Source organism: Ambystoma mexicanum, chromosome 2p (genome assembly GCF_040938575.1).
Source record: "Ambystoma mexicanum isolate Mex_15411 chromosome 2p, UKY_AmexF1_1, whole genome shotgun sequence".
NCBI classification, from domain to species: domain Eukaryota; kingdom Metazoa; phylum Chordata; class Amphibia; order Caudata; family Ambystomatidae; genus Ambystoma; species Ambystoma mexicanum.
This window is the reverse complement of record NC_090923.1, coordinates 740174556-740191885: the sequence shown is the minus strand read 5'-3', so window position 1 is coordinate 740191885 and position 17330 is coordinate 740174556. Positions and strand designations below refer to the sequence as shown.

General features: G+C 43.7%; 1 long non-coding RNA gene across 1 annotated transcript in view; it reads right to left on the bottom strand.

Annotated features, from left to right (window-relative positions):
• Positions 1-17330, bottom strand: part of LOC138566736 (uncharacterized) — a 273203-nt gene that overhangs the window by 185903 nt on the left and 69970 nt on the right. The window contains exon 3 of the long non-coding RNA XR_011302006.1: positions 9730-9844. This is a non-coding gene — a long non-coding RNA (uncharacterized lncRNA). The remainder of the gene's footprint in view (positions 1-9729; positions 9845-17330) is intronic.

Sequence of the window (17330 nt, the reverse complement as noted above, 5' to 3'; positions counted from 1 at the left end):
GTGGTTCTTTTTAAAAGTATTGAAATTGTGTGCTTTCATAACTCTGCCTTTTCCCTCCCTTTTTTTATAACTTATCAGAGTGCCATCTTAGGTTAAGCGCTCAACTCTGTCTGAAAATAAGTGGTGTTTCTCACTAAGACTTGTCTAATAAGTAATCAGGGTTGTATATATATAATAGTGACTGTGTGTTGAATTTATTTACCTCTCTTTGTGCTAGTGTAATTTACAAGTGTGTCGTTAAATAAATAATTATATACTTTTACACCAAAGCTCTGGTCAGTGTTTGCTTGTGCTACTGTATCTCTGTACCTATTGTGTATACTCTATATACTGCCTAACTCATCTTGAGAGAAGTCTGACTGCTCAGCCACAGCTACCAGGTAAATCTGGGTGGTACAGACTGCTACCAATTGGGTTTACTGCCAACCACCTGTAGTCCTAAATCTTTTGCAGTGGTCCCTAAGGGAACTGCACAGGTTTCTGCCTAACACTGGTGTACAGCGGTGGGATTTGTATTGAGTATACATTTTAGTGTGCTTATAGATACCTTAGTGCAACTAACCACAAAGCTTAGCACTAAAGAAGTATTTTCTAAAACATGTCAACTATGAAAAGTTATAGTCAAGAGTCCCTTGCTACAAAAACTGCTGATTGTTTAAGAGTTCTCTGTAAGCATAAGAATCTCCTGACTAAAGGCAAGAGAATGGAGCTAATAGAAAGGTTGTTAGCAAACCAAAGTCTGGATGGTGGTTCAGAGGAACCTACCACTCCAGCAACAGTAGATAACAGCAATGATATTGATATGAATGTTAGTATTGATAACTTTGAGTCAGAAGCAGAAGAGGAGGGGGATGATGTTAGAGTTGTCTCCCCCGGGCCTCTACCTGCCCTGCCAGCTGTACCTACTGGACCTTTACCAGGTCCCACACTTAATCCCCAATATATAGAAGTAGAAAAAAATGAAGCTTGAATTAGAATTCAAAAGAATTAGTGCTCAAACAGAACAACGGCACCAAGAACTAAGGCTCAGAGAAATGGAGCTCAACCATGAGCTAGAAATGAAAAGATTGTCTGTGGAAAGTGCTTCTCTCTCAGAATCCTCTAGGAGTTCCAGTCCCAAAAGACCCCGGATGCCTAAGGAGTTGGTGGCTATGTATGAGCCTAAGTTGGATGTGTTGGATTGGTTGGGTTTGTTTGAATATAATCATGGGCTCCAGAACATTACAGGAAATGAGTTACTTTCCCGGTTGTTCTCTAGGCTCCCCCCTGTTGCAACTGATGTGGTAATGGAGTTGGGGGAGGAGGATAAGAAGGATTATGAATGTGTGAAACTAGCTTTGATAGCTAGATTTGGGAAGACCCCTTCCCAGTACCTTAAGAGGTTTAGGACCCTCAAAAAGCATGATGGTACCCCTTGGGCTACCTGGGTGAGTGAAAGTTTGAAGAACTTAGAGGGATGGATTAAGGGTTACAAGGTGAACACTTATGAGGGAATGAAGAATCTTGTGATGTTGGAGTCAATTTATGATGCCTGCTCTCCTGAGCTCAGACAGCACTTGGCTGATTCAAAGGAATTAGATTCCAGAAAACTAGCTAAGGCTGCTGACTTGTGGGTTGCCAACAGGGCTACTCACAAGGACTCTGGGGTAACTCAGAAAAAGGATGAGGGGAAACAGCCAAAAAAGGACTACAAAGAGAATTTGAATAATTCCAATCTCAAAGAGGGCCCCAAACCAAACAAAAAGGGTAAGCCACAAGGGAAACCAAATTAGAGTAGTGTACCCTCTGGTGGAAAACCAGAAGGAGGTCAGAGCAAGCCACCATTCCAGAAAGCATTTGGTAAATGCTATGTTTGTGGCTCGCCTGACCATGTGAAAGGAGATCCCAGATGTAAGGGTAGACCTTCAGGGGTCCAGCTTGTCTCCTTAGCCTTCGCTCCAGAGGAGTAAGTCCAATTGCCAAGTGGAAACTTTTTACTGCTGGCTGATGAATCCATTGGAGTCTCAGCCAGTGTTTCTTTAGTGTCTCTGGGTCTGTGGGAACAACAGAATTTAGATGTCTATAACTCTATCCCAGATAATACTAAAGAGTATTATAATGACAGTGTCCAGGTGAATGATCAGGAGACTCTTGCCATTAGGGACATTGGGGCCAGCATAACTGTGGTGGATAAATCTTTTTTTCAGGCCGAGGATGTTGCTAAGGCACCCAAACGCCTCACCAAGTTAGCTGGATGGCCTGTGCAGATGCTTCCCCAATTACCAGTTCTCATCCAGTGTAATGACATGACTGTGAAGATACCTGTCATCATACAGAGTGAGGTACCAGGAAGGGTTCTGTTGGGTAATGACCTGAAAACTCTTGGAGTAGTGTCACATACCCCCAGACCTCCTAGTAAAAGGTTACAGGAGCTCACCAGACCTGCAAGGGAGAGAACCATGAGAGGTACTCCCAAGGAGATGATGAAGAAAGATATCCCTCCTACTCCACTGGAGTTACAACTTGCTATCACTGAACAGAAAGAAGCAAAGGGGAAACCCAAGACCTCCAAGAAACAGCCAACAGCAAGCACTCCAGGGCTTCCAACAAGGACTTCCCCTAGGTTGTCCAAAGTTACACCTGTAACTCCACCTCCAGCTGAGGCTGAGAGGGAGGTACAACCCTTGTATTGATGGAGCTAGACTCTGAAGAAGAGCTAGTGGAAGGCCAAGAACACATTGGAGATCTGGATCTGTTGACCATCCTGAGCTGCAGTCGTTACTGGCAGAAGGTGGACCCAACAGGGCAGACTTCAGTAAGGGACAGAGAGAATGTCCAACTCTGGAAGGTCTTCGCCAACAGGCAGCTTCTAAGGCTGATGGGCAAGAGCCTGGGAAGTATAGGTTGCACTGGGAAGATGGCCTCTTCTACAGTGAACCAACTGAGTCTGCACCTGGAGACTACAAGCGGCTTGTAGTACCTCAAGAAAACAGACAACAGTTATTGCAACTGGCCCATGAGATTCCTTTGGCTGGTTACTTGAGTTTCAAGAAGACCAAGGAAAGGCTCTCACTCTACTTTTATTGGCCAAAGATGGGGGCTGAGGTAGGTAAGTTTTGCAAGAGCTGCCATACCTGCCAGACTTCTGGTAAGGTTGGGTCCAAGAATGTGGCACCTTTAGTGCCTCTCCCAGTTGTGGGAGTCCCATTTGAGAGGGTAGGGATTGACATTGTTGGTCCCCTTGATCCCCCAACCTCCTCAGGCAACAGGTTTATCCTTGTTGTAGTAGACCATGCTACTAGGTACCCTGAGGCAATTCCTATGAGGACTGTTACAGCTCAGGCTGTGGCTAAGGCCCTCCTTGGTATTTTTACCAGGGTTGGGTTTCCTAAGGAAGTAATCTCTGACAGGGGGTCAAATGTTATGTCCCACTACATGAAAGCCATGTGGAAAACCTGTGGATTTACTTACAAGTTCTCTACCGCCTACCACCCTCAGACAAATGGGTTGGTAGGAAGGTTCAACAGAACCATGAAGAGCATGATAGGTGCTTTAGAGGATCCCCTTAAAAGAAAGTGGGACCTTCTATTGCCATGCCTTCTCTTTGCTTATAGAGAAGTCCCTCAGGAGGGAGTAGGTTATTCTCCCTTTGAACTTCTTTATGGCCATCCAGTCAGAGGTCCATTGGCCCTGATTAAGGAGGGGTTGGAAAGTGCTCCTTCCCCGAAGCCAGTCAGAGTGACTGACTATGTGATAGGTCTCGGAGGAGAATGTCACAGATGATGGCAGAAGCAAGTGATAACCTGAAAGCTGGACAAGCTTTGGTCAAACATTGGCATGACCAAAAGGCTAACATGGTTGAGTTCATTCAAGACCAGCTAGTTCAAGGCAGAGGGCCTTGCAAGATAAAAGGATGGGGCCCTTCAAGGTTGTGGGTAAACTTGGAGAGGTAAACTATCTGGTGGACTTTGGCAATCCCAAGGAGGCTCCCAAAGTCTTCCACACCAACCGACTAAAGGCATATGTCTCCAGGCCTGAAGTAGGAGCCTTGCTCCTAGCTTCAACAGAAGAGGAAGAAGAGAGTGAAGCTCACCCTGATCTCCTCAGAGGCTTACCCTTGGACGAAAAGATTGAAGGAGTAAATCTCTCTTCAAATCTGACACCTGAGCAACAAGAAGAGTGCAAAGCCATGTTAAATCAGTTTGCCTCTCTGTTCTCGCTTTCACCAGGCTTGACCCCTTGGGGACAGCATGATATACTCACTGGTGACTGTCTGCCAGTCAAAAGCAGAGGATATAGAATGTCAGAAAATGTAAGGACCCACATTAAAGGGGAGGTCAAGAAGATGCTTGATCTCGGGGTAATAGAGCCCTCTACTAGCCCATGGTCTAGCCCAGTTGTGTTAGTATCAAAGGCAGGATCCAAAAAATTGAGATTTGGTCTGGACTATAGAGCTCTTAATGCAGTCACCAAGACTGATGCCCACCCTTTGCCAAGGACAGATGAGTTGGTGGATAGACTTGGTTCAGCCAATTTCCTCAGTACATTTGACCTTACAACAGGCTATTGGCAAATAGCCCTGACAGACCATGCCAAGGAGAAGACTGCATTTTCTACCCCGGTTGGCTTATACCAATTTAAGGTTATGCCTTTTGGATTGAAAAATGCACCTGCAACATTCCAAATGATGGTAAATCAGGTTCTGGCTGGGATGGAGGATTTCTGCATGGTATACTTGGATGACATTGCAGTATTCAGCCAATCCTGGGAAGAGCATGTTAACCACCTGTTTTGCAGGCTCTTGGACAGGCCAATCTGACCATAAAGGCAAGTAAATGCCAAATTGGTCAGAGTAAGGTGGTCTACCTTGGGCATGAGGTAGGAGGTGGAGAAATAAGGCCTTTGCTTAGTAAGATTGAAGCTGTGCAACATTGGACAACACCACCTACTCAAACCCAGGTGAGAGCCTTCCTATGCCTCACTGGGTATTACAGGAATTTCATAGAGCACTATGGGACCATAGCTTCTCCACTGAATGTAATCTCCTCTCCAAAATTCCCTAAGAAGGTCAAATGGAATGAGGAATGCAATCAGGCCGTTGAAAACCTGAAGAAAGCTCTTTGCCAAGCACCAGTATTGAGAGCTCCTGACTACCACCAAACTTTCATTGTGCAGACAAATGCTTCTAATGTAGGTATAGGTGCAGTCCTTAGCCAACGGGATGAGAAAGGTAGTGAGAACCCCATTTGCTTCATCAGCAGAAAGCTGAAGTATCCTGAGACAAGGTGGGCAACTATCGAAAGAGAATGTTTTGCTATTGTGTGGGCACCAAAGAAGTTTAGGCCATACTTGTATGGTTCTACTTTTGTCATTCAGACTGACCACCAACCCTTGAGATGGTTGATGCAAATGAAAGGTAAAATCCCAAACTATTGAGATGGTCAATCTACCTGCAAGGGTTTGATTTCACCATTGAGCACAGGTCAAGGTGTCACCACCAAAATGCTGGTGGTCTCTCTAGGATGTATGTCATCGACTAGAGGTATGAGATTCATCCAGGAGTGGATTAAATCCTCCTGTCCCTTAGTCTGGGGATGGGTGGGGGGGGGGCGAGTGTTAGGGAGAATCCTCTGTAAAGGCTAATTTCCCAAACCTTGTGAGTCCCCCAGCAGCTTTGCTGGATTTTTGGGGTTTCTTATTTTTCTCCTGCTAAGAGTGAGACTCTTTTCCTCCCACTCTTAGACATGATTTGAGGTGTTCCTTTGACTTTGTATGTGTTTTATGGGCTATGGGGTCCTTTACCCCATAGGGCTTCATGTGTTTTTGGTATATGGGTTACACAGCACCCTCTGTGCCGTAACCGAGGGGTGTTGTAGCGACCCCCAAACATAGACTCCATACCCTGGGACTGACTACTGTCTCCTAGGGCATGTAAAGTCACCATTGGCTTTACTTGTCTCAAATTGTGAACAGAACCAGTACAAACCATCCTATTGTGGACATACTGGTCGGGGCAATTCAATTGGCCCGGGGTCTGTTGTTCGAGGGGGCACTGTCCAGTCCCCCCGACCGAGTTTTGGCTGGTGGCAGTGGATACTACTTTTTATATTCGACCGCGAATACATTCCTATGGGATTTTCCCATTGTTCGAGGCTACCACTTTTTAAAATAGCCTCGAACATACCGCTGGTTTATTAAATTAATATACATTCACCGGTTGGTATTTTTTGACGAAACTTGGCTCCAAAATGGCATTTGTGTTCGCTTCTGTGACTCCAACCCAAGTCGAGCCCTTTGTTCCACTTTTTGGCGGGCTTCTCCACAGAAGCCTCCAAAAGTGGTGCCACTCTGTCTGGGTACGACAGGGGGTGTCGGAGGGGGTTTAGGCACTCTGGACTGAGTTGCCTCGGCAACTCAAGTCGCACTCTTGTGTGATTGGCCCAAGTGGTGAGCCGCCTGGCTCACCACTTAGCATGTTTGAGTGACAGCTAGGCTGAATGAATGGGGGTTTTCTGCATAAAAGCAGGTCTTTGGGGACTGGAACTTCAGAAGTCGCCACAGGACCTAAAGAATCCGAAGAGGGAGAAGCCGAGCCAACCTGCAACGACGACACCACCGGTGGAGCCCTGCTGAACCGTCTCACCACTTTTCCTGAAGACAAATATCCAGTTTGCCCGTATTTTCGCCTTCCTGGACCATCTCGTGGCCGCCTTGCCCGTGCCAAGCACCCCGGCAACTGGAATACCACGGTTTACCACTACCGCAAAGAAAAGGGTGGTACCTTGTAACCGGGAAACTCTGCGGCTGGTTTCTTCCCTGGCAGCGCAACGACCTTCAGCTTTCCTCCACGTCGAGACCTCCTCTTCCTCTGGACGAAACACTGACTTGCACCCGCTGCCAGGAACAACTGCCCCCGCTGGAGCGTTCTTCCCACTTTCAGGTACTGTGTGCCGCTTGACTTCCCTTGCGACAGATCGTTTGGGGTGACAGTAAATACTCGACTTTCTAGCCTGGGTTAGCTTGGGACCTGTTAACTAACTTTTCCTGACTTGATCTCAATCTTTTTGTGAACTATTTACAAAAACTCTTTGGGCATAACCCCACTGTGTGATCCTGGTCACATTTCGCTTACTCTCTCCAAGAGTGGGCCTGGCATTTGAACTTCCTTGCTCTCCAGTAGACTTTGCCTAACGTGCCTCACTGTGGTTCTTTTTAAAAGTATTGAAATTGTGTGCTTTCAAAACTCTGCCTTTTGCCTCCCTTTTTTTTATAACTTATTAGAGTGCCGTCTTAGGTTAAGCGCTCACCTCTGTCTGAAAATAAGTGTTGTTTCTCACCAAGACTTGTTTAATAAGTAATCAGAGTTGTATATATATAATCGTGACTGTGTGTTGAATTTATTTACCTCTCTTTGTGCTAGTGTAATTTACAAGTGTGTCTTTAAATAAATAATTATATACTTTTACACCAAAGCTCTGGTCAGTGTTTGCTTGTGCTACTGTTTCTCTGTACCTATTGTGTATACTCTATATACTGCCTAACTCATCTTGAGAGAAGTCTGACTGCTCAGCCACAGCTACCAGGTAAATCTGGGTGGTACAGACTGCTACCAATTGGGTTTACTGCCAACCACCTGTAGTCCTAAATCTTTTGCAGTGGTCCCTAAGGGAACTGCACAGGTTTCTGCCTAACAACCATTTGAAAGTGGAGTAGTAGTCGTAGGTGGAGGAGTTACGAACTCTCCACATTGCAGCAGAAGCAGAAACTGGAGGAGAGAGAAGACGCCAGGACCACTATCAAGTGTCAAGCAGTAGTCGGTACTGAGAGAGTCTTCACCTCCAGAAGCCTTCATTGCAGAGGTTGAGCAGCATGAATCGTCAGAGAAGGAAGCTTTCCCCATGGGGACCTGGACTGCAGAGGCTACGCAGCAGAAATGTAAGAAGCTTCCCCTTTTACAGGCTGTCTACAGTGGCAGTCAAGCACCAGAGAGCTTTTGCAGCAGTGGAAGCTCTGTGCGGGAGTGGCACGGGCTGCGGCAGACTGGAAGCAGCAGATTGCCTGACCGCGAGGAGCAGCTGAGGCAGAAGATCTGGGAGCAGCAAAGGAAATGGACACTCACGTCATACTCTGTTAGTTCACCAAGCGATTGTGACACCGGAGCGTTCCGTGACCACTCCCATGCTCAGAACAGGTACTTTAACATCACAAAAAAATAGTATAGAAAAGAAAACATGAAAGGAGGCAATTCTGAATACGGAACTGGCAGGAAGCAGAGAAAACATTATTTGGTAACATCAATTTGACTATAACTTTAAGCATGCAAGTTTATTTAAAAGCCAGCAACAAGATAGGGCAATAATTTCAGAACCCAATGCAAACTACCATTACCCAAGCCAACAGAAAATTAAAACAAAGCAATTTAAAACCAACAAACATTGCCAAAATCAAAAGGGGCAAATGAAGTCCCAGAGTTTGTAAAGCTTATTAAATCTTCTTCACAGGGTCCGAGTTTGTGGATGCGGAGCGCGGTACTGCTGCGTCGGGATCAAGATCACTGGATGTCAGGAGATGAGTCTACAGATAAAGCTTATTGCCCATGTTTGAAGAAGTGCATAACAGAAGCTGGTATATACCCACATTGCCAATGCCAAAGTAGATTCATAATAAAACTGTATCATTGTCAGTGTTTGGTTGATGAAGAAGTGGGAAAATCAAAGTGGCAAAGGTTATTCAGAAGGAGAGGCGCATAACTTGCATAGGTTTTGGAAGTCACATAAGTGTAATAAAGAACACCAATTTGAATCTTGTCTTCCCTGAAGAATTGCTAAAAACCTGGTGTTGTGAAGCAAGAAACATTGTAAAGTTGTTGTAAGCTGATCTCAACCACAGAGTGACTTGTTTGTAATTAGCTGACTTGGCAGGGGAGTATAATAGGTCAGATGTTGGGATAACGCTTTATGCTGCTCAGGCATGGGAGTATACCTGAACAAAGAACTTTGAGGTAGTTTGCCTGACATATAAGTAAATCATGTGTAATTGAAGTAGTCGGCCTTGCATGGAAGTAAACTAGGTGGAAGTTGATGAAGTGCTATGAAGTGGTGTTAAAGAATAATCCTGACAGACTTTAATTGTTGACGAACGTGTTATATAAACTGCTGCAGAAGTATATAAATGTTTCTAAACAAATATGTGGTTATAAAACAACCCTGACAAAGACAATGTATGTTTATGCTGATGAACTAAGGAAGTGTTCTTGGTTTATACGAAGAAGGTTGTTTGTGTTCTTACAAGTGGAAGAGAAAGAACCTTTGTTGAACAATTCTGAAGTGTTGGTACTTAAGTTGGAACCATAAAGAACTGTATTGGAACTTTGTTACAAGACAGGATTTCCTTACTCTTTTGGAATTGTTGAACAGAATCCTGCTTGAATCTGAGGAAGGGGAATTGACCTAGATTATAAGGAGAGGCAGTAATGATATTGTGAACTTAACTGTTATATTTGTTGCTTTTCAACTGCCATATATTACCTTGTTGAGTTATTTATTGTATGTATATGGTTGAGGGACAGAAACCTTTTGTTAGAGTGTTTCCTTTAGTTTATTTTAGGCAGGGGAATTATTTTCGGGTAGGCAGAGTGAGGTGGTTATCTAACCTTTTGAGTTAATAAAATGGCATCTTTTGCAAAACCTTCACAAAGTTGTCCGCCTCACATTTCTGACCCTTCAGAGTGGGTAGTAAGTAGAACTTTACCTCTATCCATCCATCTAGGTTGTAAGGCGTTCTTTCTGGACCAATTCTGGAAATAGACAACTTCCCCCGGCTGTAGGTGATGTAGAGGCTGTGACAGTGGATCAGGAAATGCTGCCTTTTTAAAAAAAAAACTTTTTATTGTTTTATAATAACACACCAACTTTACCAACTTTTAAGAGATTCACATATATGCATCACATAATTATTGTTGCATGTTCGCATCACAGTCCAACCCCCTCCAACCCCTTTAACTCGAGCCCCTACTTCAATACCTCAAAATTCGTTTCCTTATTCTCAAACGTCTCATCTTTGCTAGATTCAGCGTGAGAGGGTCCTAACATTGTGGCCACCAGTTGTCTCCAGGCTGTCAGGCGTCCTGCCTCCTCCTCCCCTCCCCTAGTGACTGCTTCATACTATGCCGCCGTCTCAGCCTCTGCCCATTTCAGGAGGTCGTCCCACCACACCTCTATTCTGGGTGTTTTGGCTGCTTTCCAGCCCATTGCAATTCTCTGTTTGGCCAAGATGTAAGCTAAGTCTTTCATCTTACTGATGTGCCTCAGGTTGCATGGTCTGACAAAGCCCCTTAGCATGCATGTCCATACTGACTCCACCTCCAACTGAATTCCCTTTTGGGACAGACGTTGTTGAACCTCCACCCAGAATCTGCCCACCTCCAGACATGCCCAGAACATGTGAATCATCCCGGCCTCCACCTCCCCACACCTGGGGCACTTTTGTATCCCTGAACTTCCAGGGTTTTTGGCCAAAATCCAAGACCATACAATATTGTCGGAATTACCTTACTTCTGTAGAATTCTCCACATGGTTCTAAAGATAATTTTCCATATTTCTGATCTAACTGCTTCATTTGATTTATCATTCCATTTACTTTAGAGTTCAGATAGTTTATAAAGAAAAGATTTCTGTATTTTGCGACTACTGGATATCCCAAGAATTGGAAGTTTTCTTTCACTACCAGTGCTTGACTTTCCCAATTCCATACAAATTTCTTCTTCAGTCTTCCTTGTTCGCCCTTAGCCATCTTTATTATGACTGATTTACCTGGGTTCGTTTTCAATTCAATATCTAGCCAATAATTGCCAAATGATTTTATTAATCTTTGAAGTCCCACACACGTAGTATCAATTAAAAGGAAGTCATCAGCATATCCTGCTCAGTTTAGTTTTAGTTGCCCAATCTTCAGTGACACCATTGATTGTGTGTCCCACACTTTTCGTACATCAGACATGTACAAGTTGTAAAGAGTAGGTTCTAGTATGCAGCCTTGTCTGATTCCCTTATCCTTGTTACACTCTTTAGATAGCCCCCCTTCTGAATTGAGTCTTATTTGTATTTTGGAGTTGTTATGCATATATATTATCATACTTAGTAGGCCTTTAGGTATTCCATAATTATCAAATTTCTGCCAAAGAATGTGTCTGTTAACTGAGTCGAATGCTTTATTAGATCCATTGATGCCAATAACGCACTCCTCTCTTGACTTCCAAACTAAATTGTGTAAACAATTTAACACAAGGCCTTCACAGTCAGTCCCAATATTCTTGTGGAAGTCTATTTGTCTAAGATTCAGGATATTGTTTTTTTTTTGCTCCAATCGTTTATGCTATCAAGACCCATGCAGGAGAAAAGTATCGAGTCAGCGTCCATTATACAAATTGTTCTATAATTTGATGGTTCTGCTCTTGATCCCCTCTTAAAAATCGGCACCATATATGAACTTTTCCATGACTCAGGGATTGTCTTTCCAGTATCTCGCTAAATTGCACACTTAAGATTTTTGCCTATAGTAATGGTGCTTGATTCAGCACCTCGTTAGTTAATTTGTTGGGCCCAGGTGCCCTTGATGGATTAGTCTTCTTAATTTTTACCTCTATCTGTTCCACTGTTATTAGTAAGTCTCATTTCACTTCTTCCTGTGAATAAATTGCTGTGTGTTTTGTGGTGAACATTTCACTAATATAAAGCAACCAGGTATCTTCTGATATAGGATTGGTCATCTTGAGCCAATTTTTTTCTACTTTTTTATTTATTAGATCCCAAAAGGCTCTCGAGTTTTTCCCCATTAAGGTCTCTAACATTTGTTATCCATCTTTCTGATATGTTTTACAGTGTTCTTGCTTTAGCCAGTTTTTCTATCTTTGCTTCAGTTTCCTGATACTTTCTGCCTTGTTTTTATGCATGTCTACACTCCTATAGATTTTCCTCATCTCCCTTCTCAATTCATTCCTCTTATTTCAATACTATATGTATGTTTGTGCTTTTTGTTCGATATAGCATTACCTTTCAGGTTTACCCCTAAGCCCTCCACCCTTGATTCCAAATAATCAGGCAAACCCTTTACTGAATATCTCTCAACCTTATCTTCTAGCGTACAAGAGTTGAATTCATTAAGCATAAGTGTGTTAAACTTACTCACTTTGTTTCCTGTCCGCCTTACTCGATTACCCCTTGTATTGACACAGAGCTTGTTCAGATTCTTGTCTACATTTGTGTGGTTGTTATTTAACCATTCTAGCTCCAATACTAGCATGGCGTGATCGCTGACAACCGACTCTTTCACTTTAAAATTCTTCATACATTCAAACATTTTTGCTGTCATAAAAATAAAATCCATTTCTGATTTAAGCCCTCTTGCTATCCAGGTTGGATTGTTGTTTTCCAACCGTTTCAATCCCCAACTCGAGGCCCACTTAACCACATACCCCCTCCACTTTCTTTTCCCCTTTTCGACCTGATCATAATCCACCAGAAAACAATCACTTCTTTCCAAACCATCCAGATTACAATTTGCGTTTATATCACCTGCTAATATCACACCAGCTCCCTCATTTCTAGTAAACCACTCATCCAAATTCTGATTTAATATCTCTAGGATTTTTTGTAAATTATCCTCTGTAGATCTGTACACCTTAATCATCAACAGTGTGTCCTCTTTGGGGCGCCCTGAAAAATTCCATCCTGTTCCCAGTATGTTACCATTTATGCTCCATTGCTCACATTTCTCCAGTCCCTTCCCCATCTTGACTAAAGTCATTATCCCTCCCATGGGTCTCCCGAGTTTTCCCTGTGTTGCACTTATAAAAGCAGTTTCAAACCCATCCCATATCAATTTTTCTGTGGACCATGTTTCTTGTATATGTAATAAATCATATGATTTCAGCTCCATACATATGATACTATTTTTCACCAGATGCTTGTGGCCCCTGGAATTCCAACTCAGTGTCTTGAGTACTCCAGTTGGTCTAAAGAGGCTGACTTAGTGGTTTCAATTGCGCTATAGATTCTTCCATTTGGGTACCCTTTACATTTGATTACTTTCCTTCCAGATTCACCATTTCTTTCTCAGTATACGCTCTTTTTTCTTTTTGCCTCTCTTCACTTTCTGTATTTTCCCAGACACACACATCATACCCATATTTATGTAGACTTTCTGCCTCCTTCATTATGATCTTTCTCACCAATGGTGAGTAAATCACCAGTCTTTCATAATCTTATCTCCACAAGTGGATAAAATCCACTAATTGTATATCTGCAGAGGATATTAATCTCAATTCAGGAATAAGCTCGAATAGTTGAATTATCGTCCTTCTATTCAATGATGTCGGACCACTTTCTTCAAATAAATATTGCAGAATCAAAGCGTGCGTCTGGCATCTTTGGTTTTCTTAGTTTCCAATCATATGCCCCTTCTTGCCTCTCCCCCTTCTTCATCTCTTCCCTTATTGGGGTATTTATGTTCTTGCCATTTACTTTAAATCCATGGTCTCTTCCGCTTACTTCTTTACCAAACCTTTCTTCCCTATTGCTTTTTCCCCTCTTTCACTTATTACCTTTCCTTTCAAATCTTTACCTTCACCCCAACTCTTTACCTTCAAAATTTCTCTTACTATGTTCCTGACTTCTTCTTCAGATGTCGTATTTGAACCATGACTGTGGCCTCCCCCGTGCCCTTCATCTTCCCTTCCTTGTTTTTCCAACTCATCATTCCACACCCACTTCTCATTCCTTATTGGGGTATTTGTGTCCTTGCCATTTTCTTTAGATCCATGATCTCTTCCACTTACTTCTTTTCCCAACCTTTCTTCCCTCTTACTTTTTTCCCCTCGTTCACTTATTCCCATTCCTTTCAAATCTTTGCCTTCGCCCCAACTCTTTTCCTTCAATATTTCTCTTACTATGTTCCTCACGTCTTCAGATGTCATATTTGAACCATTACTATGGTCTCCCTCCTGCCCTTCCTCTACCCTACCTTGTTTTTCCGTGTCTTCATTCCACGCCTCTCCCTTTGGGTATCTGTATTCCACACCTTTATCTTCAAACTCTTCTAGGTCCCATACACTTTCGCCGCTTATACTTAGCGGGGGAATGCCTGGTTTAGGTTGTTTTACTGACAGGCGTGCAGTGGGTTTAAATATTTCAAACGTTGGTCGACCTTCTTTGGCCTTTTCAGCAACATTTTCTGGTTTCTTCTGCTTTAATACATCCTTCAATATTATCTCTGAGTTACTATATTCCTGCTGTATTTCTTTCTCTGTAGTCTTTCCAGTCCTTCCATGGGAGGCCCCCTCGTTTGTCTCACTTTTGTTCCCCTCTTCCTGGGTTTCCTTTATTGCCTGTTCTGCGGTTAAACCCCTCCCCATGTTTCTTAGGAATTTTAATGAAGATGCCTTGCTAGTTTTCAGCTCCGCTGCTTTTAAAACCGTGTGTTTCTTTTTTCCCTTTTTCTTGCGTTTCTCAAGATTACTACCCGTAACTCTTCCTCATCACAATCCTTATTTTGCTTATCTTCAACTAGATCGTCTGGAATCTCAATCACATCACCTGTACTGTTCCCCACTCCTTTGCTCTGTACTTCCTTTTCCTTTTCCTTTTTTTCACCATTTGCAGTTTTCCCCACTTCCACCCCCTTCTCCTTTTGAGCCTCCCCCGGATGTCCCCCCTTCTTCTCCCCCTCCTTTTGCCCCTTCATTTCCTCTTCCCCTTCAACTGCTGCTGTTTCTAACATAGTTAGTCCCTCCAATATATTTTTTAAGCAGGCTAGTTGCTCTTTCATTTCTTTTTTTTATCCAATCTCCTTTTTGGAACAATGTGAGTAGAATGGGTTTTCTTTCCACTTGCCCAATACTTTCCTCCTCTTCTTCTTGTGAAGCTACTCCATTCACCCCACCTTGTTCCCATTCTAATAGTTTGCCCTCCCTAGCTAACTGTGTTATAAAGCCTTTTGAAAAAAATCAGTGGGGTGTCAGGCATAGGACTGCCTTCTTCTTCCTCGTTAGCCATGTTTTCCCCTGTATTTGACCTCTTTCTGGCGAATCTCCTACTTCCCTTCTTCAAATAATGGCTGTGAGTGACCTGATTCCAGTTCCAAACCTCCACCATCCCCTCCTTCCAGTTTTTCCACAACTTTCACCATTTCCTTATCTGTTCCCTGTGGCTCGTCCTCTAACGCCTCCTCTTCTTGAGTATCTAATTTATGCATCGGTGATGGAGGGAGGGGCATTGCTAAGGCCTTTGCTTTAATACTTCTTCTCGTAGTAAACACCATGGGGCCTAGAACTGTTTCCTTCCTTGAACAGATTGTCTTTTTCCTCATGCCTAATTTGTGCCTTCCAGCAATTTGCTTTTTCCCCACTATTCCCCCCTTCTTCACCAAGTATTCTTCAATCGCTGCCTTTGCTGTACCTCTTTTGTACCTTCTTGTATTAAACGTTCTTTTTAGATAACACCTGTGTTGTCTTGCATGATTTACCAAAAACAATCAGATAATTAATTCAACACTCAGCATTTCTACAGCGTCATCAAGAATGTAAGTTCAGAACTAAACCTTTCAATATTTGCTCTGTCTTTCATACAATCCAATTGTCTATCCAGCTGTTTATTTTACGCAGCCGTGTTACTCACACGTTTTTAGCTTTCTGCTTTGCAGTCCGTGTTGAAATGTTCTCATCACGTATGAATCGTTTCAATTGTCCTCGTCCTCCTTTTCTTCGTACGCAGTTAACACATTTATTTGTTACTCTCTGCCTTTGATGTGTCGCTGGCCTCAGTGCAGTTCCATTCTCCCTTGTTACATTCACTTTCAAGTTCCTTTCTGTATTATATCCTTCACCTCCCCCTTTGAACAGAAACTCACTTTCCTTGCGGTTCGTTAGCTCCTCGTACCTTAGTTCTTTGAATCAAATATAAGCTTTGTTTCGTGAGCAGTTAATCATTATGTTTTGCCCATTAGTATGCCTAGCCCACCACTGCACCGCAACCCAGGCAAACAGGCTAACAGGCACTTCCGGCCACTTCCTTGGTGCACGCAGGTGCACACGGCCGTGCCCTTTTGTTGAATTCTGGGTGGCGGTGGGCGGGGCTTATCTACGAAAAAAAAAGAAAAGTACGATATAAGTATATTTATAAGTATATAAATTACTTTTTTCTGATTCTCAGGTTCCTAAAACTTCTAACTATCTCATGGGTGCTCACCCTACAAGAAAAATATGCATAAACACGTCCTTTCACAGAGTCCAAATGAAAGTCCAAATGAAATTCAGGCAGCGGTCCCTCAGGCTAACAGGCACTTCCGGACACTTCCTTGGTGCGCGCGCGCAGGTGCGCACGACCGTGCCCTTTTGTTGAATTCTGGGTGGGGGTGGGCTGGGTTTACCCTACAAGAAAAATATGCATAAACACGTCCTTTTCACGGAGTCCAAACGAAAGTCCAAACGAAATTCAGGCAGTGGTCACCCAGGCTAACTGGCACTTCCGGGCACTTCCTTGGGACATGTGCGCGCGTAGTTGCGCGCGTAGCTGCGCGCGGCCGTGCCCTTTTGTTGACTTCTGGGTGGCATTCAGTAATTGCCTGACCTCACCTGACCATCATATTGGGACACGTCAGGTGTACTACTGGGTGTTAGTCTGTTTTCTCCCAGAGCGGGCTGTCCGTGTGAAAGTGTTTGTGCAGGAAAAAGGGGGGGGGGGGTAGAGTTCCTAAGTATCCTATCTGATAGGATGGAGTAAAGGCGTTACAGGAAAGAGAGGGATACCGCGCCTCACCATCCGGTGTCCCACTTCCTGAGGACCCCTCACACAGGAGATCCTCCTGCACTGGTCTACCCCCAGGAACTGGATCCAAAAGCGATCGCTGTGTCCTGGCCACCTGGATGACAGATCCTCTGGGACCCGTGGGTGAGGCACCTTCTGATTTCTCACAATCCCCTTCCCCCACACCTGAGACATGTATCCTGAGCCGTTCTATTTCCTCCCATGTTAATCTGTGGTGGGCCTAAAGGTGCCCAAGGCACTTTGAGAGGGGCATGTATGTGGGCCCAAGAGGAGGTTTTCCCATTTCTGTTCCCTTTGTATCCTCCCCCGCCCCTTCACTGCCCCTTTGAATACCAGGCCAGTTTTATATTTTAATCTTGCTAATAAGATTTAATCTGGAGGACCAATAACTTCTTTTCTCTCCTCCTTTTCCTTCATTAACCCCCTTAGATGGTGATGTGCGTGCAAACAAGCCGTTGAGAAAGTCCATGCCTTCCACCCTACTGTTGCTTTAAGCTTGTGTGTTATTGGCGCAGACAAGTGTTCAAGAA